This window comes from Lathyrus oleraceus, chromosome 1 (assembly GCF_024323335.1).
Source record: "Lathyrus oleraceus cultivar Zhongwan6 chromosome 1, CAAS_Psat_ZW6_1.0, whole genome shotgun sequence".
NCBI lineage: Eukaryota > Viridiplantae > Streptophyta > Magnoliopsida > Fabales > Fabaceae > Lathyrus > Lathyrus oleraceus.
In genome coordinates, this window is record NC_066579.1 from 275,611,650 (window position 1) to 275,632,711 (window position 21,062).

Below are 21,062 nucleotides of genomic sequence, written 5' to 3' on the forward strand. Positions count from 1 at the left end.
GAAACATTACTCGAAATGACATTCCAAACAACTTTCATGTTTACATAAAGAGCTAGTTTTTCTTGGAAAGTCATTTTTTGTGGTGAAATATTATAGGTCATTTTGTCTGAACCCTAGTTTGGAGGTCAACTTCCCAAGACCATAACTTGCTCAATTTGTATGAGATGAAATCCATTCAAATTCCATGATCAAATTAAACATGCATACGTCAACTTTGATGTTTCGAGTAAGTTCAAATTCAACTTGCAAATTCATGTGCCAAGAGGAAACATTATAGGTCACTTTGGACCAATACCATTGAACAAGTGATTTTCCTCAATTTCTAAAATGCATAACGCCTTCATTCCAAATCCAAATAAGGTCAAATTTGTGAACAAATTTAAAAGGTTTGAAAGAGCTACAACTTTTATGAAGGAATGTTTCTCATTTTAAGTCCATAGAAAAAGTTATTCAAGGTGAAAGAAGTGAACATTTGACTTGGGACTTAGAAAATTTTCAAATATGTTTGATTTCCCAAACTCCCACCTCAAAATTCATCATGATCTAAGCTTCAAATTAAACATTTTCCAAGAAGAAAGTTGTTCCCCTTGATCTCATGTTTCCAAAAAGTCCAAGATCATCTCATTTGGCCAAAGAATGAAGGACTTGCGCATGGGTGCAATGTGAGATACCATTTGGATGATTTTCACGTCCACATTTCATACACGAATGCATGGCCTTACAACATGATTTCAGCATGATTCTCACTTATTTTTGGACCTGATTACATCACTTGATGGGCATATCACACGCCCATGCAAGCATGCAAGGGAATTTCTCAAAATTTGCCAAATTTGGAAGTGTGTTGAAATGAATCTCCTTGGCTATAAATAAGACCTTCATTGCTTAGAATTAGGGACCTCATGCCCAAGCTTTGAACCTGTAATTCAGAACCCTCACCATTAAAGGATAATCTTAAAGGTTTTCTTTGAAAATCGAGTTTCAAATCTCCATCTATTTTGAGATTTAAACTCCAAGAGTCCAGGCCTCTTATTGATCCTAATCACTTCCAACAAGGTTCTGAAGCAAGGCCAAGCACAATTGGAATCAAGATCGAGCAAGTTTGAAGCTCCATTGAAGGTGAATTTTCAAAAATTTCTTCTCTTCGATTCTCCCTCAATTCTTCACCATTATTTGTGATTTTTGGTTGTTTGAAGTCCTATCAATGTAGGAAAGAAGATTGAGTTGTTTTGAGGTCAAATTGAAGCAACTGAGTTTATGATCCTCAAAATTCAAATCCCTATATCTTTTTATATACTTGGAATTGGAGAAAATTGAGGCCAGATTCGTGCTCCTGAGCATTTTTCCTTCAAATTAGTGTATTCATTTTCCATTTTTCATGAGGTTCTGGTTGGACCAGTCCGTTGGCCCTCACCGGAGAAGATGACCGGAACTAGGGCTCTGGTGGTGTGTTGACTTGACTTGAACCATCTGATCTGAGTCCAACATTTTAATCTGAGTCATTCTTCCTGATTACCACGCGTGTACACGCGTTGACTGCAGAACATGATGGAAGTGCGCGCTTGGCCATCAGATCTGCCACCTCAATTAATGAGGGAGATCTGATGGGCCTTGTTTTTCTGAATTTATTTTTATTTTCTGATTTTTCATTTAATCCTTTTATTTTGATTAATTCATATTAATTTCAGTTTTAATCCAAAAAATATGGGAATTTCACCAAAAATATTTAAATATTTTCCTCTTTCATTTTCTGAATTAAAATTATTTTTTGGATTAATTTTGATATTTTTCATGAAATAATTGTTTTTGTGCATATTTTTAATTTTTTAAAAATACTTCTGACTTTTCAAAAATTATAAAAAAAAATTGTCTAAGGTCCTTTGACCTTGTTTGACCTAGGATAAATCTCTTGGCCATTTATTTAGTGTTTTGAAGAGGTTTTAGGTTTTGACCAAACTAAATTTAATTTAAATGTATTTTTAATTGATTAATTGTGTAGAAATTATATTGAGCCATTTTTATTGACTTATGATGTTTGACTATGTGTTTGGGCCTTGGTCAATGTTGATTTGACTTTTGTTGTATTAAAATCATTGGATTTAGGGGATTGATGAAATGTATATTGCATCTTCCAAAATGAATGAATGATTTTAATTTGATAAAATTCCTCCTCTGACCAATTTGTGTTTCTCTTATCTCCCCTCAATCTTCATCTTCAATCACATTCTCTCCCATCTTTTCTATTGACCAATGAAGTCTCAATATCCTAAGGCTAATTGGTTCATCAATAACCTTGTGTTAGATGAACAAATACAAGTATGGATGAGATAGGTCCCTCCTTTGATCTTTTTCTTTTTGTATGTGGTATGTTTTAGAAGTATGGTTCATTATACCATATCTCTAACAAGCATTAACACCAAAATTTCTATTGTCCGACCTCAAATAGTTGTGACTTCTACATAAGTCCAATTACAATTGCTTAACATAGAGCTAAATTTTGACCCTAAAGGCATATCATTCTAGTAAGTGAAATTGTAAGTCTCCCCCCTTTCATGGTATTGTGTGGAAACTTGACCTTTTTTCCTTTCTTTGGAAGATGTCTTGGTTCAAGGATCCATGCTTGTGAATAGATGGTTGAGTGTTCTCCAAAGAATGACTTAATCAATTGAAAAGAAAAACATCACTAACATATAATCAACTAACATTTGACTAACTTTTATTAATATTGCTTTTATTTTCAAGTCATTTACTTTATGCAATTTAAATTCAAGCTATTTACCATTTCACTTGTCATTTATATATCATTTAACTTGTTTATGTTTATGTCATTTTCACTTTGCTCACTTGAGCCATATATTGTGATTGTACATATTTGTTTGTGTATCTTGTTTGTGTTTGTGGTCTTAGGACCTTAAAATACTTAATAAACTACAAGGACCCTAAAAAATGTTTGTGTGGACTGTTGGATTTGATCTGAGCTTTTGGAATTAGAATTAGGCAACATCCCATATGCAAAAGGATTTGGCCAATGCCAACTTTTCTGAGACCAAGTTGTTATGATTTGAGTTTTCATCTGATGCAAGTATTGGGGTCCACATGAATTCATCCGCTACATGGTCTTGGTGCAACTATTACTTTGATCCTGTGTCTAATGCCTTATTTTAAGCTAATCAAGGAGTATGTCATCTAATACATGAGAAGACAAAGAAGACTGTTAGCTGTGAAGTTGCTTGCTTAGATGTGGCTATCTTTATTTGATGTCTTGCTCTCCATATTGATCATTGCTTGTTGATATTGCTTGATTCAAAGTCCAAAGGGAAAATAGGTTTTCTATATGACATTCTTGTCTGTTGGATTGCATCCCATTGGTCGGATCTTTTCAACTATTAACTTTTAATTTTATGCTTAGGATTAGTTTCTTCATCTCCTCCCACTTCTTAAATTTCAAAAAGATCAAAAGAACTAACACTCATTCAAACTCTTGGGCCCTTTGTGCCTCTCTTAAATTTAACTTTTGATTAAAAGTAATTCACTCATTTTGAAATTGATACCACAAACTACGAGGTTTTGATCCCTCATTTTTATGTTGGTACGTAGGCACAATTCCGAAGGTCTTGCCAAACACAAAACTATAATTAATGAATTCTTTTCTCACCCCCACACTCTATTTATTACAAACATATTTTATATCAAAACACATACACACATAAAAAAAAAGGCTCCCTAACACCTTCCCTCTGTGTAACTAACCCCATTACTTGTAATCTCTGGCATTTTATTAGTTTTGATTTGAAAACTTCTTATCTTTGGGTTTTGTTCGTACTTTTCCCTTTTTCTTTAGAAACAATTAAAACGCAGCGACGACTCTCGTTTTATTGATGTTAAGTTTATCCATATCTTAATGATCATGAATTTACCGCTACAACCAATAGGATTTCTTTTTCCATTTACCACGAGATTATGCTTTGACGATACTACCAATATGGCAAAATATGAAGCGTGCATCCTTGGTATCGAAGTAGCAATCAAATTAAGGATCAAAATACTTGAGGTTTATGGAGACTCAGCTCTCGTCGTTAATCAAGTACGGGGAGACTGGGAAACTCGTGATCACAAGCTTATTCCTTACAGGAAATATGGTTATACATGTTCAATTCATCATGGCAAATTTAAGGTCATTCAAGTATCATGTTCATGTTTAAGATCAATTTAAAAACAATCCATTTTCATCCAAGAATATTCATTGCCATTCATTACAATCCATAAAAGGTTCATTACATGGGAAAAAAGAAAAAAAAGTTAGTATGTTGACCAAATGTTGACTTTGGTCAACAGTTGACTTTTTGGTCAATTTTGACCAAAGTCAACCCAAACTTTTTCATCCCTAAATCCCCATCCTATTTCTAATCTAACCTTCAGTATCTGACTTTTGATCTTTGATTGTCCATTCCATGATGGATATTCAAACTATAACTTTGATGCCATGAGCTTTTCTCCAACCATTGTACACTTCCTGGCATGCTTGGTTGACGAACATAGACCTAGCAAAACAAGCCAATGAACCAAGGTCAGAGTTTGAAGTGAGAATATAAACTTAGCATTATGAAGTCAGAATGGCATAATTGAAAATCATGAAGCAAGGTATAATATGAAGTCAGAATTGCAAAGGCAAAAAACTAGGTTTCAATGCAACTAATCATCAATCAGCAAATTGATCCACAAATCTGCAAGAAGCCAATAGCAATCATAACATAACAAAGCCTAAACTATAACTGAACGAGTCCACAACCAAACCTATCATAGACATAACCCTGTCATTGCAACACATACAAAACCATACCTAAGGTCAGTTACAAATCATCCAAGCATTTCCTAATCCAAGTTAGATACAAACCACCCAACCTTGATCAAACATTCGAGACATAACCTTCACAAACCACTACTGCAACACCAGGTTCATAGCAGGTCATAAATCAGTTCCCACGCAGGCAAACCATTCCAAACAAAAACTTGAAGTGCATAACATTACCATATAACCCTCCTGCATTTTCATAACATTGCCCCTGAAAATTCATTATACCCGTAACAAAATTCCATAACTCAGCAGCTTATTAATATTTTCATTCATCTGCAAAACCAATTCAACCTGCATTCACATAACATAGGTTTTAAAATTCAGTTCAACTCGCATATTTTCTAACAATTCCAACTGACATATAACTGAATCATTCATAACTAATAGAATAATTTCTCACAACAATTCAAACAAACATAACATCATTCACTTCCATAACTAAACTAACTTCCCTCTTAACTGATAACTAATTCCAACTGATTTTGTAACTACTGATTCAGAGCATAACATAAATAACAAACCCCAAACTAATTGGATAATAGAATCAGTTGAATCATCAACACCTATATATTGAGAACCTCGCATTCATCAGGGGCTCTCTCATCATTTTTGCTCATAAAACTAAAACTGAAAACATCACTCATTCTCAATCTGAAAAAATCCCAAGGAACCTTAAACCGAAAATTCACATCTCAGAGTTCATCATCCTCTCCAATTCTCCACCTTCCTCTCTGACTGGAAACACACAGAACAACAACAAATACGAAGAACATAAGAAGAAGAGGATTGAAGAAAAGTAGAAAAGGTTGATGAATTTGAAGAAGCTAAACAAAAAAGAAAAAGAAAAGAGATTTAGAGCGAAGATTTCATACCCGAGCATCTTTGATCATCATTCATCATCCCCGCTGTAAGAAACACCGGAATTCGTCATCCTCCAAAGGTAGGTTCATTTTTACCTCTATTTACCTCCATATCTTGTTACCGCTATGTGATTTTTGAGATAAAGAATCAAAGCCCTAAGTCTATAGGTTTTGATTCCTTTGTTTAGGGATTTAATTTAGGTTTTAGTCTACTAGGGTTCTTGGATAGATTAGTGTGACTAAGGAGTTAAAGGGGGAATTATGGAAAACGGAAGGTAGATTTGGGATGAGGGGAGGGAGACAGTTTGAGTGATGTAAGTTTGGAGAGTTTTAAGTCTCCGCCACCGCCAGCGTTGAATTCTGGTACGGCGGAGAGTAAGGTTTGATGGAAACGGGAGATGAAGTGAGAGAGAGACGCGTTCATGGTTTAATTTAATCCGTTTTTTTGTTTATCCTTTTAAAACGGGAATGTTATCCTTTAATCATTGGTCACCATTTCCAATGATCATTAATGGATGTGCAGACGTTGTTTGATCTCAGGCGCATGCTCTGACCCTTTCCCCTTCCATCCACATGTGGCTTCAGCAATGTGCCTTATCCATTGTCATTGTGCTGGATTTCGTTGGATCATTCTTATGGGCTTAAGGCCAATTTCTCCATCACCATCCATGCTTCTTCCTGTACCCCTCCCTGAAGAGATAATTGCAATAGGCCTTTCAAGCCAAAGCCCACGCGCCCTTTGAAGCCTTGCACCCCTTTTCCAGCAGTCAAACTCTCTGGCCCATTGAATTGTTGTTTTGTTTTGTGTTTTGTTTTTTCTTTGACATTTTCTTGATATTTCCATTAATGATTTTAAGTATTGTGTATTAATCTTGATTTTAATTGGGTGAGATGATTAGAAAATATTAGGGATTGTTTAATGGTGTTGTTAGAATTTAATTGAGGATAATTAGAATTATAACATGTTTAGGGTTAATCCATTTAACAACCATAAGAAAATCCATTCAAAATACTTGATTAGCCATGTTATTTATTTATTCATTTTGGGTGATCTATAACTCTTGACAATTAATATGTTTTGTTAATTATGATTTAAATTGATTTAATTCACATATGACATATCCACGTACCTTTAAATCCCACTCTAATTGTTCATATTTTAAGTGGTTTATCGAATTTAAATTGAAAATGAAATTTTAATTTAATGTGATATGCTTGTATGTCCATTAGGCTTACCATAATCATCTTATCATCTTATCATCATTTTATCATTTCATCCATTTGTTTAGCATTTTAATACCCATTTTAATTCCATTTTGTTAATGCATACTAACCTCATTTGTTGTTTTTTGTATCCACATGTGAATTTGAGATTTAAGCCATCCTCTACCATTTCATTATTTCAACTAACATTTATTGTGTGAGGTACCATGTCTAATTCTTGTAACTTGTCTAATTCTTTTTTTTCATTTCCATTTGTATTGTGTGGATCCATCCCCCATTGCGGGTTATATGTTCCCCCACCCCTTGAACATGTTATAGCTTAGGTTTATTTCTTTTATTAGTTCATCATGTATGTTAACTAAAAAAGATAAAAACAAACGATAAAACAAACAATTTCAAAAGAAACAAAAGGTACTTGATCCAACGTCAAGTTGTTTTTCAAAATTAAACTCACACCATTGCAACGCGAGTATTTGATCCAATGTCAAGTATCTCTCATCCACTCCATGATCCATTATCCATTTCTAATCCATTATTTTCTCAATCTCATTCTATCTCTCTCCTCCACTCTTCAAACACTCTTTTCAGAATAAACTCAAACACTTGATCCAACGTCAAATGCCTTTTTCAAACATTTTCATAACAAACTGGAATGCAAAAATGGGGTGTACGTGCTTGTACACAGCATTCAAGTGCTTGGGTTGTCGGTCGTACCTAGCTTGAGGACCCAACACTTGACTTCGCCCTTAAAACATCTAATGATTCAAACAAGTTAGATCTAAGTGCTATGAGGGAGAAAAAGGGTAGTTAGGATACCATTATCCTCTCGTCGCCCAAGTATTTTGATTGTTGGTCGTACTTAGTCAAGGGTCAGATACTTGTCTCCCTTTAAGTTCCAACGATTAGACTTACCAAACCTCTTTTCACAATTCAAATCTCCTTTGGACGAAAAAGAGTGGTTAGGATAACATTGTCCTCTTAACTCCCGAGTTTTTAGACTATTGATTGTATCTAGCCAAGGGTCAGATGCTTGTCTCCGCACATAAAATAAACCCCAACAAATCAAATCAGCTTTTGCCTCAGTGAACTCTCTTCAAAACCTTTCAAAAAGGACGTGTTACTTCCATTCTACCATGAAAGACGTTTAAGCCTCCATGTGTGGAAAGTAATGTTTAATTGCCAGAGTGTGATACAAGCGCATCCACTTCATTGAAAATAAGAAAATACTTCTCGCTCCCATGACAGAGTATATAAGCAAGTGAACAGTAGCACGTGAACTTCAACATTGTTCAGTAAAAACAACCAAACGCATACTTCATTTGTGAGTCAAACTATGGAGCTATGACTTCCTCATTGCACGTATGATGATACGCAGGCACGAGGGTCCAAATCCTTGGCGAGCACATTAATTTAAAACATATTTTCGCTCCCAATATTATTCTTTCATCTCATTTCTAATAGCAAGCAACATACAGATAAACAACATCCATATGCATTGATATAACCAAGTGGTTCCCATCGAGTACGGTGGATGTGAGGGGTGTTAATACCTTCCCCTTGGATAATCGATTTCCAAATTAACTCTTGGTTGCGAGACCATTCTCATTTGGGGTTTTATCGCTATTTTCCCTTTCCTTTGGAATAAATAAAATATGGTGGAGACTCTGTATTTTTCGCGGTGCGACAGTTGTTAGTCAAAAAGATGGTATAGTCCTTTTTAATGAAAAAAGAAAGAACAACATTTATAAAATCATACTTTATGATCTTGAGGATCAAAATGTAAAATGCTTAATGTTTGTTAATAAAGAGCAATGGGTTTGGCATAGACATTTGGGCCATGTTAGCATGAGAAGGATTTCTCAGCTAAATAAGATTGGATTAGTTAGAGGCTTACCCAACTTGAAGTTCGCTTCAGATGCTCTTTATGAAGCATATCATAAAGACAAGTTTTCTAAAATATATTTCAAAGCGAAAACTGTTGTTTCTACCTCTAGACCATTAGAACTTCTGCACATTGATTTGTTTGGTCCAATGAAAACTGCCTATATCAATGCTAAGAAGTATGGATTGGTCATAATTGATGACTATAATCGTTGGACATGGGTAAAGTTCTTGAAACACAAGGATGAGTCATATTCTGTGTTCTCTACCTTCTGCTCACTAGTACAAATAGAGATGGGTTACAAAATAGTCAGAGTCAAAAGTGATCATGGTGGCGAATTCGGAAATAAACATTTAGAAAATATTTTTGATGTAAATGGAATTTTCCATGATTTCTCCTGTCCTAGAACTCTAAGAAAAATGGGGTTGTAGAAAGGAAGAATAGGACTTCACAAGAAATTGCCCGCATCATGATCCAAGAAACTGACATGGCTAAGCATTTCTGAGCAGAAGAAGTTAACACAACTTGTTATATTCAAAACATGATTTCTATTAAACCTATTCAGGGTAAAACTCCCTATGAATTATGGAAGAACAGAAAGCCCAACATTTCTTACTTTCATCCTTTTGGCTGTAAGTGTTTTATGTTAAACACAAAAGAGAATCTTGACATGTTTGATTCTAAAGCATAAAAGTATTTATTGTTAGGATATTCTGAACGCTCTAAAGGCTACAGGGTCTTTAACACTGAAACACGAATTATTGAAGAATCAATTCATGTTAGATTCAATGATAAGCCTGGCCTTGAAAACTCAAAGCTAGTTGAGAAATTTGCAGATGTGAAGATTAACTTCTCAGAATCTAAGGATAAAGACTCAGAAGGAAAAGCAAAGGACACTGAAGCAAAAGACTCAAAAGCGACTTAACCAGAAGCCACTATTGTTTCAACTCATCAGAAGAAAAGTAGATCAAGAACCTCTCATTCTGAAGAATTGATTATGGGAGATAAAGACACTTTAGTCATAACTCGATCTTCATTTAAACATTCAGTCGAAACTCTTCTAGGTTTTGTAGCTCTGATAGAGCCCACATCCATTGATTTAGCTCTTTTGGATAATGAATGGATTCTGGCTATGCAAGAGGAACTAAATCAATTCACTAGGAATAATGTATGGGATCTTTTTCATAAACCAAAGGGTTTCCATGTCATTGGAACCAAATGGGTTTTCATAAACAAGCTCAATGGTAAGGGAGAAGTCGTCAAAAACAAGGACCCACTGGCAGCACAAGGTTATAGTCAGCAAGGTGGTATAGACTGTAACACCCTTCTAAAATACCCCAATAATTAATTAATTCAACAAAATATAAATCAGAGTAGATATGCAATTTAAGGGTGTCACACTTGACACTTCACACCATTCACCATAATGACTTGTCATGCTCATTTATTACTCAAAATAAAACATTGCACAATTCGCAGCGGATAGAGATCTAATCAATCATGCAAACCATGTAACACATTACATGTAAAGTTGTTCCACAACCAAAATAAAAACAAAGTAAAACATCCCATCCCGATGTTACATCTACCAGAGCATGACCCACTAAGGAACTACACTAGACTCCAAGCACTAGCTTCTACTCAATCACTGCTCGTTACCTGAGTTAATCCGGCAAATCCTTTCTTGACCTTCAACAATCGTGAATTCTCCTCTTGAGCCCTAGCCTCTTCTTCTCCCTTTCTCAGTTTCTTCTCTTTCTCTCAATGTTACGTGTTCTCTGCTTTCACGTGAAAACCCTTTTTACCAAATGGAACTCTTTATATATATTCCAACTTTATTATTCCAATAATAATAATCCAATAATATTCCAATTATTTAATTAAATTAATAAATATACTATTAACTTAAATTAAATAATTATCATATTTTATCGGGGTGTTACAACTCTCCCCCACTAAAAGAGTTTTCGTCCTCGAAAACATACCTCAAGCGAATAACTCTGGATAAGACTCCTTCATCTGACTCTCAAGTTCCCAAGTCACATTGCCACCTGCTGGTCCTCCCCAAGCTACCTTTACCAAAGCAATCTCTTTACCCCGCAACTACTTCAACTCTCGATCCTCGATCCTCATAGGTGATGTTTCAACAGTCAGGTTATCTCTCACCTGTACATCATCTACTTTGACCACATGCGACGGATCAGGAATGTACCTCCTCAACTGAGACACATGAAAAACCTCATGCAAATTCGCAAGTGACGGCGGTAAAGCGATACGATAGGCTACCTCCCCTATCCTCTCCAAAATCTGATAAGGACCAATAAATCGAGGTGTCAACTTCTTCGACTTCAAAGCTCGACCAACCCCAGTTATCGGAGTAACACGAAGAAACACATGATCTCCCTCTTGAAACTCAAGTGACTTCCTCCTCTTGTCGTGATAACTCTTCTGACGACTCTGAGCAATCCTCATCTTCTCCTGAATCATCTTAATCTTTTCCGTAGTTTGTTGAACAATCTCCGGTCCAACCACAGCACTCTCACCGGACTCATACCAACATAAAGGTGTCCGACATCTCCTACCATACAAAGCTTCAAACGGTGCCATACCAATGCTCGAATGAAAACTATTGTTGTAGGTAAACTCAATCAGAGGTAAATAATAATCCCAAGCACCTCCCTTTTCCAAAACACAAGCCCTCAAAAGATCCTCCAGTGACTGAATCGTCCTCTCAGTCTGACCATCAGTCTGCGGATGATATGCAAAACTCAATCTCAGCTTAGTTCCCAAAGCCCTCTGCAAACCTTCCCAGAACTTCGATGTAAATCTAGGATCTCTGTCCGAAACAATACTCGACGGAATACCATGCAAACTTACAATTTTCTCAATATACAACTCAGCTAATCTCTCTAACGGATAATCCATTCTGATCGGAATGAAATGAGCCGATTTTGTCAATCTGTCAACAATCACCCAAATAGCTTCAAAATTCTTAATTGTCCTCGGTAAACCAGAAATAAAATCCATACTGATACTATCCCACTTCCACTCTGGAATAGCCAACGGTTGCATTAGCCCAGACGGCTTCTGATGCTCAATCTTTGACTTCTGACAAGTCAAACAAGAATAAACAAAACTCGCAATTTCTCTTTTCATTCCCGGCCACCAAAATAACTTTTTCAAATCATGATACATCTTCGTAGCCCCAGGATGAATACTCAGGCCACTACGATGTCCTTCCTCAAGAATACTCTTCTTAAGTTCGGTAACATCCGGAATACACACCCGATTACCAAATTTCAAACCACCATTCTCATCAACTCTGAATTCACCACCTTGACCTTGATTCACTAGAGTCAACTTATCAACCAAAAGCACATCGGATTTCTGACCCTCTCGAATCTCATCCAGAATACCACTGGTTAACTTCAACATTCCCAATTTAACACTATTGTGAGTACTCTCACACACCAAACTCAAGTCTCTAAACTGCTCAATTAAATCCAATTCCTTAACCATTAACATAGACATATGCAATGATTTCCGACTCAATGCATCAACCACTACGTTTTCTCTACCCGGATGGTAATTCAAACCAAAGTCATAATCCTTCAGAAACTCTAACCATCTCCTCTGTCTCATATTCAGCTCTTTCTGATCAAACAAATACTTTAAACTTTTATGGTCACTGAAAACCTCAAATCTTGACCCGTACAAGTAATGCCTCCATAACTTCAGAACAAATACCACAGCTGCCAACTCTAAATCGTGTGTCGGATAGTTCCTCTCATGAACCTTCAGTTGTCTCGAAGCATAAGCTATAACCTGCTTATTCTGCATCAAAACACCACCCAAACCCAACAATGAAGCATCACAGTAAACCTCAAATGGTTCCGATGGACTTGGTAATATCAGAATAGGAGCAGTAGTCAACCTTCTCTTTAACTCTTGGAAACCTTCTTCACATTTTGAGTCCCAAACAAACGCTTGCCCCTTTCTAGTCAACATCGTCAACGGTAATGCCAACTTAGAAAATCCCTCAATGAATTTCCTATAATAACCTGCAAGTCCAAGAAAACTCCTTATCTCAGAAACTGACTTCGGAGCTTCCCACTTAGATACCGCTTCTATCTTAGAAGGATCAACAGCAACACCACCTCTTGAAACCACATGACCAAGAAAACTAACCTCTTCTAACCAAAATTCACACTTAGACAGTTTAGCAAATAACTTCTTTTCTCGTAGAACCCCTAAAACCACTCTCAAATGTTCAACATGCTCTTCTTCAGATTTCGAATACACCAAAATATCGTCAATAAACACCACAACAAACTTGTCTAGGTACGGATGGAAAATCCTATTCATATACTCCATAAATACCCCAGGCGCATTAGTCACACCAAAAGGCATTACAGAATACTCATAATGTCCATACCTTGTTCTGAAAGCAGTCTTCTGAATATCCTCAGTTTTCACACGTATCTGATGATACCCTGATCTCAAATCTATTTTGCTGAACACACTCGCACCAACCAACTGATCCATCAAATCATCAATCCTCGGCAAAGGATACCGATTCTTGATCGTCACTTTATTCAGTTGCCTGTAGTCCACACACAACCTCATAGTACCTTCTTTCTTCTTAACCAATAACACTGGTGTACCCCACGGTGACACACTCGGACGAATAAATTTCTTATCCAACAGATCTTCCAGCTGACTCTTCAATTCAGTTAACTCAACAGCAGACATACGGTACGGAGCCATCGATATCGGCCTAGTACCAGGTACCAAATCAATCGAGAACTCAACTTCACGCTCTGGCGGTAATTCATTCACCTCTTCAGGAAACACATCAGGAAAATCACACACCACAGCTAGATCGCAAATCACCAGTTTATCTGTAGCCTCCAAAGTCGCTAACAGCATAAACAACTCTGCCCCATCTGCTACTGCCTCATCATAGGGAGTGTAATACTTCGACAGCTTTGTGAACTTAGCAGCATACTCAGTAACAGACCGGTTGCCCTGCTTCAATTCTAAGAACTCTATCTCTTTCTTTCCTCTGACATCCTCTGGAAAGTACTTCCTCAGGAATCTCTCTCTGAACACCGCCCAAGTGATCTCAGCACTCCCAGCAGCTTCCAACTCAGTGCGGGTAGCAACCCACCAATCATCTGCTTCCTCTGATAGCATATGCGTACCGAACCTGACCTTCTGGTTATCGGCACACTCAGTCACTCGGAAGATCCTCTCGATCTCCTTCAACCACTTCTGAGCACCATCTGGATCGTATGCTCCCTTGAACATTGGAGGATTGTTCTTCTGGAATTCACTCAGTTGACGAGCAGCTCCCAGTCCCACAACATTCGGATTCCCTCCAAGTACTCCAGCTAGCATACCCAGAGCCTCAGCAATCGCAGCATCGTCTCTACCTCTTCCAGCCATCTCTATTCTGAGAACCCAACAAGCTAAAACAATAAGTACTGATAGGGTTACACAACACCTATCACGTACAGGGAAACAGAATAATTACAACTCGACTCGACCGACTATGCTCTGATACCACTAATGTAACACCCTTCTAAAATACCCCAATAATTAATTAATTCAACAAAATATAAATCAGGGTAGATATGCAATTTAAGGGTGTCACACTTGACACTTCACACCATTCACCATAATAACTTGTCATGCTCATTTATTACTCAAAATAAAACATTGCACAATTCGCAGCGGATAGAGATCTAATCAATCATGCAAACCATGTAACACATTACATGTAAAGTTGTTCCACAACCAAAATGAAAACAAAGTAAAACATCCCATCCCGATGTTACATCTACCAGAGCATGACCCACTAAGGAACTACACTAGACTCCAAGCACTAGCTTCTACTCAATCACTGCTCGTTACCTGAGTTAATCCGGCAAATCCTTTCTTGACCTTCAACAATCGTGAATTCTCCTCTTGAGCCCTAGCCTCTTCTTCTCCCTTTCTCAGTTTCTTCTCTTTCTCTCAATGTTACGTGTTCTGTGCTTTCACGTGAAAACCCTTTTTACCAAATGGAACTCTTTATATATATTCCAACTTTATTATTCCAATAATAATAATCCAATAATATTCCAATTATTTAATTAAATTAATAAATATACTATTAACTTAAATTAAATAATTATCATATTTTATCGGGGTGTTACATAGACTATACAGAAACCTTTGCTCCAGTTGCCAGGTTAGAGTTTATTCATCTTTTAATTTCGTTTACAGTCAATCCTAACATCATCCTTTATCAAATGGATGTTAAGAGTGAATTCTTAAATGGATACATTTCTAAAGAAGTGTATGTGCACCAACCCCCTGGCTTTGAAAGTTCTCAAAATCCAGATTTTGTTTTAAAACTGAAAAATTGTTATATGGTCTGAAACAAGCTCCTAGAGCTTGGTATGATAGACTAAGTAACTTTCTTTTGGAAAACGATTTTACCAGAGGGAAAGTGGACACAACTCTCTTTTGCAAAACCTTTAAGAATGATATTCTAGTTGTGCGAATTTATGTTGATGGTATTATTTTTGGTTATGCTAATGCTTCGTTGTACAAGGATTTTGCTAAGTCGATGCAGGCAGAATTTGAAATGAGTCTGATGGGAGAACTCAAGTTCTTTCTAGGAAAATAGATTGATCAACATTTAGAAGGAACATATATTCATTAGAGCAAGTATATAAGGGAACTTATGAAGAAGTTCAACTTTTTAGAATGCAAGTAAGAAAATACTCTAATGCATCCCATATGCATTATGGAGAAAGAAGAGGTAAGTAATAAGGTAAATCAAAATCTATTCAGAGGTATGATAGGCTCTCTCTTTTATCTAACCACTTCTAGACCCGATATCTTATTTTGTGTCTTCTTATGTGCTCACTTCCAATCAGATCCTAGGAAGACTCACTTAACTGTTGTTAAGAGAATCTCTAGGTATCTGAAAGGTACTATTAATCTTGGTTTGTTTTATAGAAAATCAAGTGAATATAAATTAGTATGTTATTGTGATGCTGACTATGCTGGACACAAAATAGAAAGGAAAAGTAATTCTGGAAGTTGTCAATTTTTGGGAGACAATCTGATCTCATGGTCTAGCAAGAGACAATAAACAATTACGCTTACAACAACCGAAGCTGAGTATATTGCAGCTTTTGGATGCATCACTCAGATACTCTAGATGAAGATTTAGTTGGAAGATTATCAAATATTCAAGAGACATTCTTATTCTCTGTGAAAATAATTCTGTTATTTGTTTGTCTAAGAATCCTATCTTGAATTCTAGGACTAAGCATATTGAAACTAAGCATCACTTTTTACGTGACTATGTTCAAAAGGGTATTTTTCACTTAAAATTTGTTGATACAGACCATCAATGGGCTGATATCTTTACAAAACCCCTTGCTGAAGATAGATTTGTTTTCATTCTGAAAAACTTGTTTATGGACTCTTCTCCAGAATGAAAAGATGAAGTTCAGAATGCTAAGCTCCCAGAACTCTAGATAAGGTTATGACAATTTATTTGTTAATTTTGAAACATGAGCTTTCTGAAGTGAGGAAGTTTCATGAATCATAAAGATTGTGATCAGAAGTAATCTTATCGATTTGTCTTCTTGATTCTGAACAATTGTTGCATTAAATGTGTATTTTGTCGTTTGATATCATGTGGTTCTAAGTGGTGACAATTGTCCCACTTTCTGAGCATGCGTGATGATAGCGTAACACATTGGGTTTCTCATTTCTTGAAATTAAGTTAAAATCCTTTACACTTCCCCCCATGTCTGCATATTTTTAACTTGTCATCATTGCAAAAAAATTCTATATAAACCCACTTCACTCGCATTTTCACACTATGTGCACTATACTCCCGCATTTTCTTCTTTCAAACCTTCTAACCTCCTTTTCTGCAACTGTTCATCCTCTCCTACGACTTCAATAATGGCTTCTCCTCAACAACAGATTCAACAAAAACAATAATCTCTCAGCCGCTCCATGGCTGACGAAAATCATCTCGTTATGGAAGGGATCCCTGAATTGACTCTCAACATCCCTGTTGATGAGCTTATGGCTTCGATTTTCTGAAACTTTGGAATTCCAAGGATGGAAGGGATTCTTCGAAAGGTTAACTGGTCCTATTTATCCAGTGCTTGTGGAGTAGTTTTAGATTCATATAGTCGCTACAAAGGACATAATCACTTCCTTCGTCATGAATATGAAGATTGTTGTCACTGAGAAATCAATCGTTGACCTAATTTCTCACAGCGGTTGTGGAAAAAGGGGTTTCAACATTAAAACTGATGCAAGAAGAGAAGTTATGGTTGCATCTATCATTTTCAAGGAAGGAACCAAGTTGGATGAAGGAATAGGTCCAACTGCTAAAGACCTTTTCGATAAGTTAAGGGTGTGGTTCAAGATTATTCTGGGTTGTATTCATCACCGATCCAGTAGAAACTCTTTTGATTACATCAACTCTAATCAAAATTTTATGCAATTCTTATTGGAAAAAGGGTTCATAATGGCACTTCCAACTATTTTGTTCAAATTCCTCAGGGATTCCATTATTGAAACTAGAAATGGAAGTACGTCCAAGAAGGGAAGGTATATTCCAAATGGAAGGTTCATTTTTGTCATTCTTGTTGAAAATGGTCTTGTTGATGACCTTCTGGTTAGTGATTTAATGGAGGAGCTTGTTAAGGATGTTGGTAAGATCTTTCGGGGGAAGAATCTCAAGAGCATGAGTCTCATCTCCAAGGTAGTCAGGCCAGATTTTATTTCTTCAAAGGATGATATCCATGGAATGAGGATTCCGGTTGACAAATTTCCAATCTTCACCAAGATTGATCCTCTGAAAGTTCTGGAGTATTACCTTGAGATTTGTCTTGAGGATGGAATTTATCCATTGGTTGACCCATCCGACCTACCAAAAACTTACCCAGATGTGAATGGGAAGAGGAAGAAAGAGTCTCGTGAATAAGGATCTTCAAGACCTCAAAAGAAGAAGAAGAAGGTTGCTACTTTTCTGGATGAAGATGAGGTGTCTCTCAGTGAGCGCCATAAAGCTATACTTCTGAAGGACACGTCTGGTGTTGTCCAACAATCTTCCAAAGCTTTTGACACTCCTACTCCTAGTAAGCTTTCTACGGCTAGAAAACTTCTTATTTATGATTCTGTTATTTCTGAAAGGGTCTTACCAACTCAACCACCTCCTATTTCACAACCAATTCCACCTCCACTTCCCACAGAAACACATGCTTTAGAGCTTGTTACAGAAACTCTTACATTTTCTGAAACTCAGTTCCAACAACAACAACAACAACAGAAACCACAAACACCACCTCCTTCACACTTACCTTCATCACCCATTCCACCTCCATCTCAAACAATTTCTTCTCCCCACATTGAAAATCCAAATATAACAACACCCAAAGGATCTCCCTCGAGAGATTCTAGTAACCAAGTGTTTGAGGGTACTCCTGAAGGCATGTTCAATTTTGAACTTATACTAGAAGTATTTGATTCATAAATCCCCAAGGTCATTCCCCCTTCTCTTTCATTTGTTTATGGCCCAGATCCTCATCCAACCATAAAAGATCTTTCTGTCAGCATCCCTAAACAACTTAAACCGAACCCAAATGTTGGTAAAATTCTGAGGAAGTTTGAGTCAGACTCAAGAAGTTGTCTTTATGCTACTATGAGGACTAGCTATTTATCAACTAATCCTGCAGAAAGTGACTCGGCTTTGGAAGCCTACAGAAGGTGGATAAAGTCCAAAATCTCCAAGCTAAAGAACTTTGGGTACAAATGATCACACTGAATCACACCACGTTTTTGACTCGAATTTCACATGTTTATTAGGTCTTTATTATCATTTTGCTTGTGTTATGCTCTCTTTTATGTTGTTTTCAGGTATTTAGCTCTTTCAGGACCTTTTTAGAAGAAACGAAGCAAAAAGACCAAAAATTAGGGTTTTTCGGCAAATATTGCACACATGGCGTTATGCATGGCGGCCGCTATAGGAGAAGCTGTAAGACCCTAATTTTGACCCTAAGATCCCTCATGGCATCATATCATTGCTCATTGCATTTGCCTCGAGGATCATATCATCTTGGCTCCTTAACCTTTGGGTGGGATCTCTTTTGTGAGTTGGTTGAGATCACCAAGTATTCTTGAATTGTATATTATTTCTTTTCTTATTTTTTTTACTAACCAAAAGCACAAAAATATGTCACTAACATCTTTTGTTTGTAGCTTGAGCAGTCACAAGATCCAAAGCTTCTAGGAGATTCTATGCTCATTGATATGGCTAGGTGAAGATGAAAGCAAGCATGACAATGATTCCCAAAGCTCTCATCCATCAAATATGCCTCCCAAGTATCTCAAATCATCATTTTGATCAAAGCAAACCAAGGGGTTTGAGGATTGTTTCCCAAGGAAACCCTAATTCATATGTTCATCAAACTGTGCCTTGCTCATGAAGCAACCTCAACCCATGATCAAATACAATCAAGGGAAGTTATTTAATTCATCATTTCATGCATATTTGAACTTATTTTAGTGTCCTCAATCATTAATTCATCAAGATTTGAGGTTTGGACTTGAGAAGTTGATCAGTCAATTCATCTGACTATTTTGAAGTACACTGAGACCTAACTTTTGATGTGTTTGTCAAATGGAGATGACCCCAAGAGCAAACATGTTCTTAAGAACTATATTAACAACTTTCATGTTCATCCAAAATTTATTTGAATCTTTTAAGGTCATCATCCATTTCAAAACATTATAGGTCATTTTGACTGAAACCCTAATTTTGGGTCCACTTCCCAAGGACATAACTCATTCATTTTTCATTATTTTGAGATGGGATCAAATGCATTGGAAATTTCAAGATGTCTAATTCAATTGTTATGTTGAACAATGTTTCATAATCCTAAAATAAATACATGTGATAATGCAAAACATTATAGGTCACTTTGGACCAAAGGCATTGAAATGTGAAAAAGTCCAACTTCAAGTGCCCATAATGTGTTCATCAAAAATCCAAATGACGCAAAATTTAAGTCCAAATATATTGTCTTGAAAAGATCTACAACTTTGATGTTCAATATTTTGTCATTTGGAGCTTGCATCAGTGAAACAGAAGGGCTTGAAGTTTGGCTATTTTTGAAATTCTCACATGGGGTGATGTACATCACCCCAGCTTTCATTTGGTACCTGGATCGTGGCTTTTGGTAGAGTTTTTATTCTCTACAAATTTGAATGGTGCCGGAAGTTGGCCGGAGAAGACGGTGGTATACATCACCGTCCAGTCTCCAGACTAAATCACAACCACACGTTTTGTTTTCCAGATTCAATCATAGCCATTCAATGTTATGACTTGATTAATGATTGTGTGTGATGCATTGACTCACGTGTTTGGTAGGCGCGCGCTCAGGAGCCATGTGATGTGCCAACTCAATTAATGAGCTTCATCCAGCGTTCCACGTTTTTTCATATTTTATTTTCTGATTTCAATTTTCTTTTATTTCTTTAATTCCTTTTCATTTCAAAAAAATCATATCTCCTTTATTATTGGTCCAAAAAATGTGAAACCAATTGCATTATTCTTCTTTTAATTTCTAGTTTTTGAAAATTATTTTTAATATTTTTTATTTTGTCATTTGATATTTTTTAGGAATTTTCTCTTTTCTGGTTATTTTTAATTCATTTTAAATAGTTTTTGATATTCAAAAAATACAAAAATATTTTTCCCACCTCTTTGAATGATGATGAATCTATGAAAAATATTCTCATCAATTTATTAATTGATTGAGATTTATTTGAGATTTTAATTTAATTAGGTTATTTTTATGCATTTTTAATTGATTAAAAATAGTTTCTGACTTCTAAAAATGCTGAAATTTTTTGTCAAACTTTGTTTGACCTTGTTGAACTTAGGATAATTCACTTGGACTTTTCAAAGTTGATTTGAAGTGAATTTGAAGTTTGACCTTTCTTTATTATTTTAATTCAAGTATTATTTTTATTTTGAAAAATACCAAAAATATTTTATTTGTTTCTTGACTTCTAATCTTCATCTTGCTTCTGTTTACTATTGTTTGACCTTGATCTCCTCTATCTTTGGTCAATTCTTGTTGATTACTTCATTCCATTTCCATTAATGCACTTTATTATTCATCTTCATCTTCTTCTTTTTCTTTTTTGATCA

The 21,062-nt window shown here is 36.1% G+C and overlaps 1 long non-coding RNA gene across 2 annotated transcripts; it reads right to left on the minus strand.

The window, feature by feature from the left end:
• Nucleotides 1–4,175: 4,175 nt before the first annotated feature.
• On the minus strand, nucleotides 4,176–6,336 carry LOC127130421 (uncharacterized). 2 transcript variants are annotated; one of them, XR_007806471.1, is made up of 4 exons: nucleotides 5,728–6,331; nucleotides 5,419–5,590; nucleotides 4,841–5,146; nucleotides 4,176–4,541 (listed from the first exon to the last, which is right to left on the minus strand). It is a non-coding gene; the product is annotated as an uncharacterized LOC127130421 (long non-coding RNA). The 2 variants fall into 2 exon arrangements; XR_007806470.1 differs by having other exon boundaries at nucleotides 4,841–5,590; nucleotides 5,728–6,336.
• Between the last annotated feature and the right edge of the window lie 14,726 nt (nucleotides 6,337–21,062).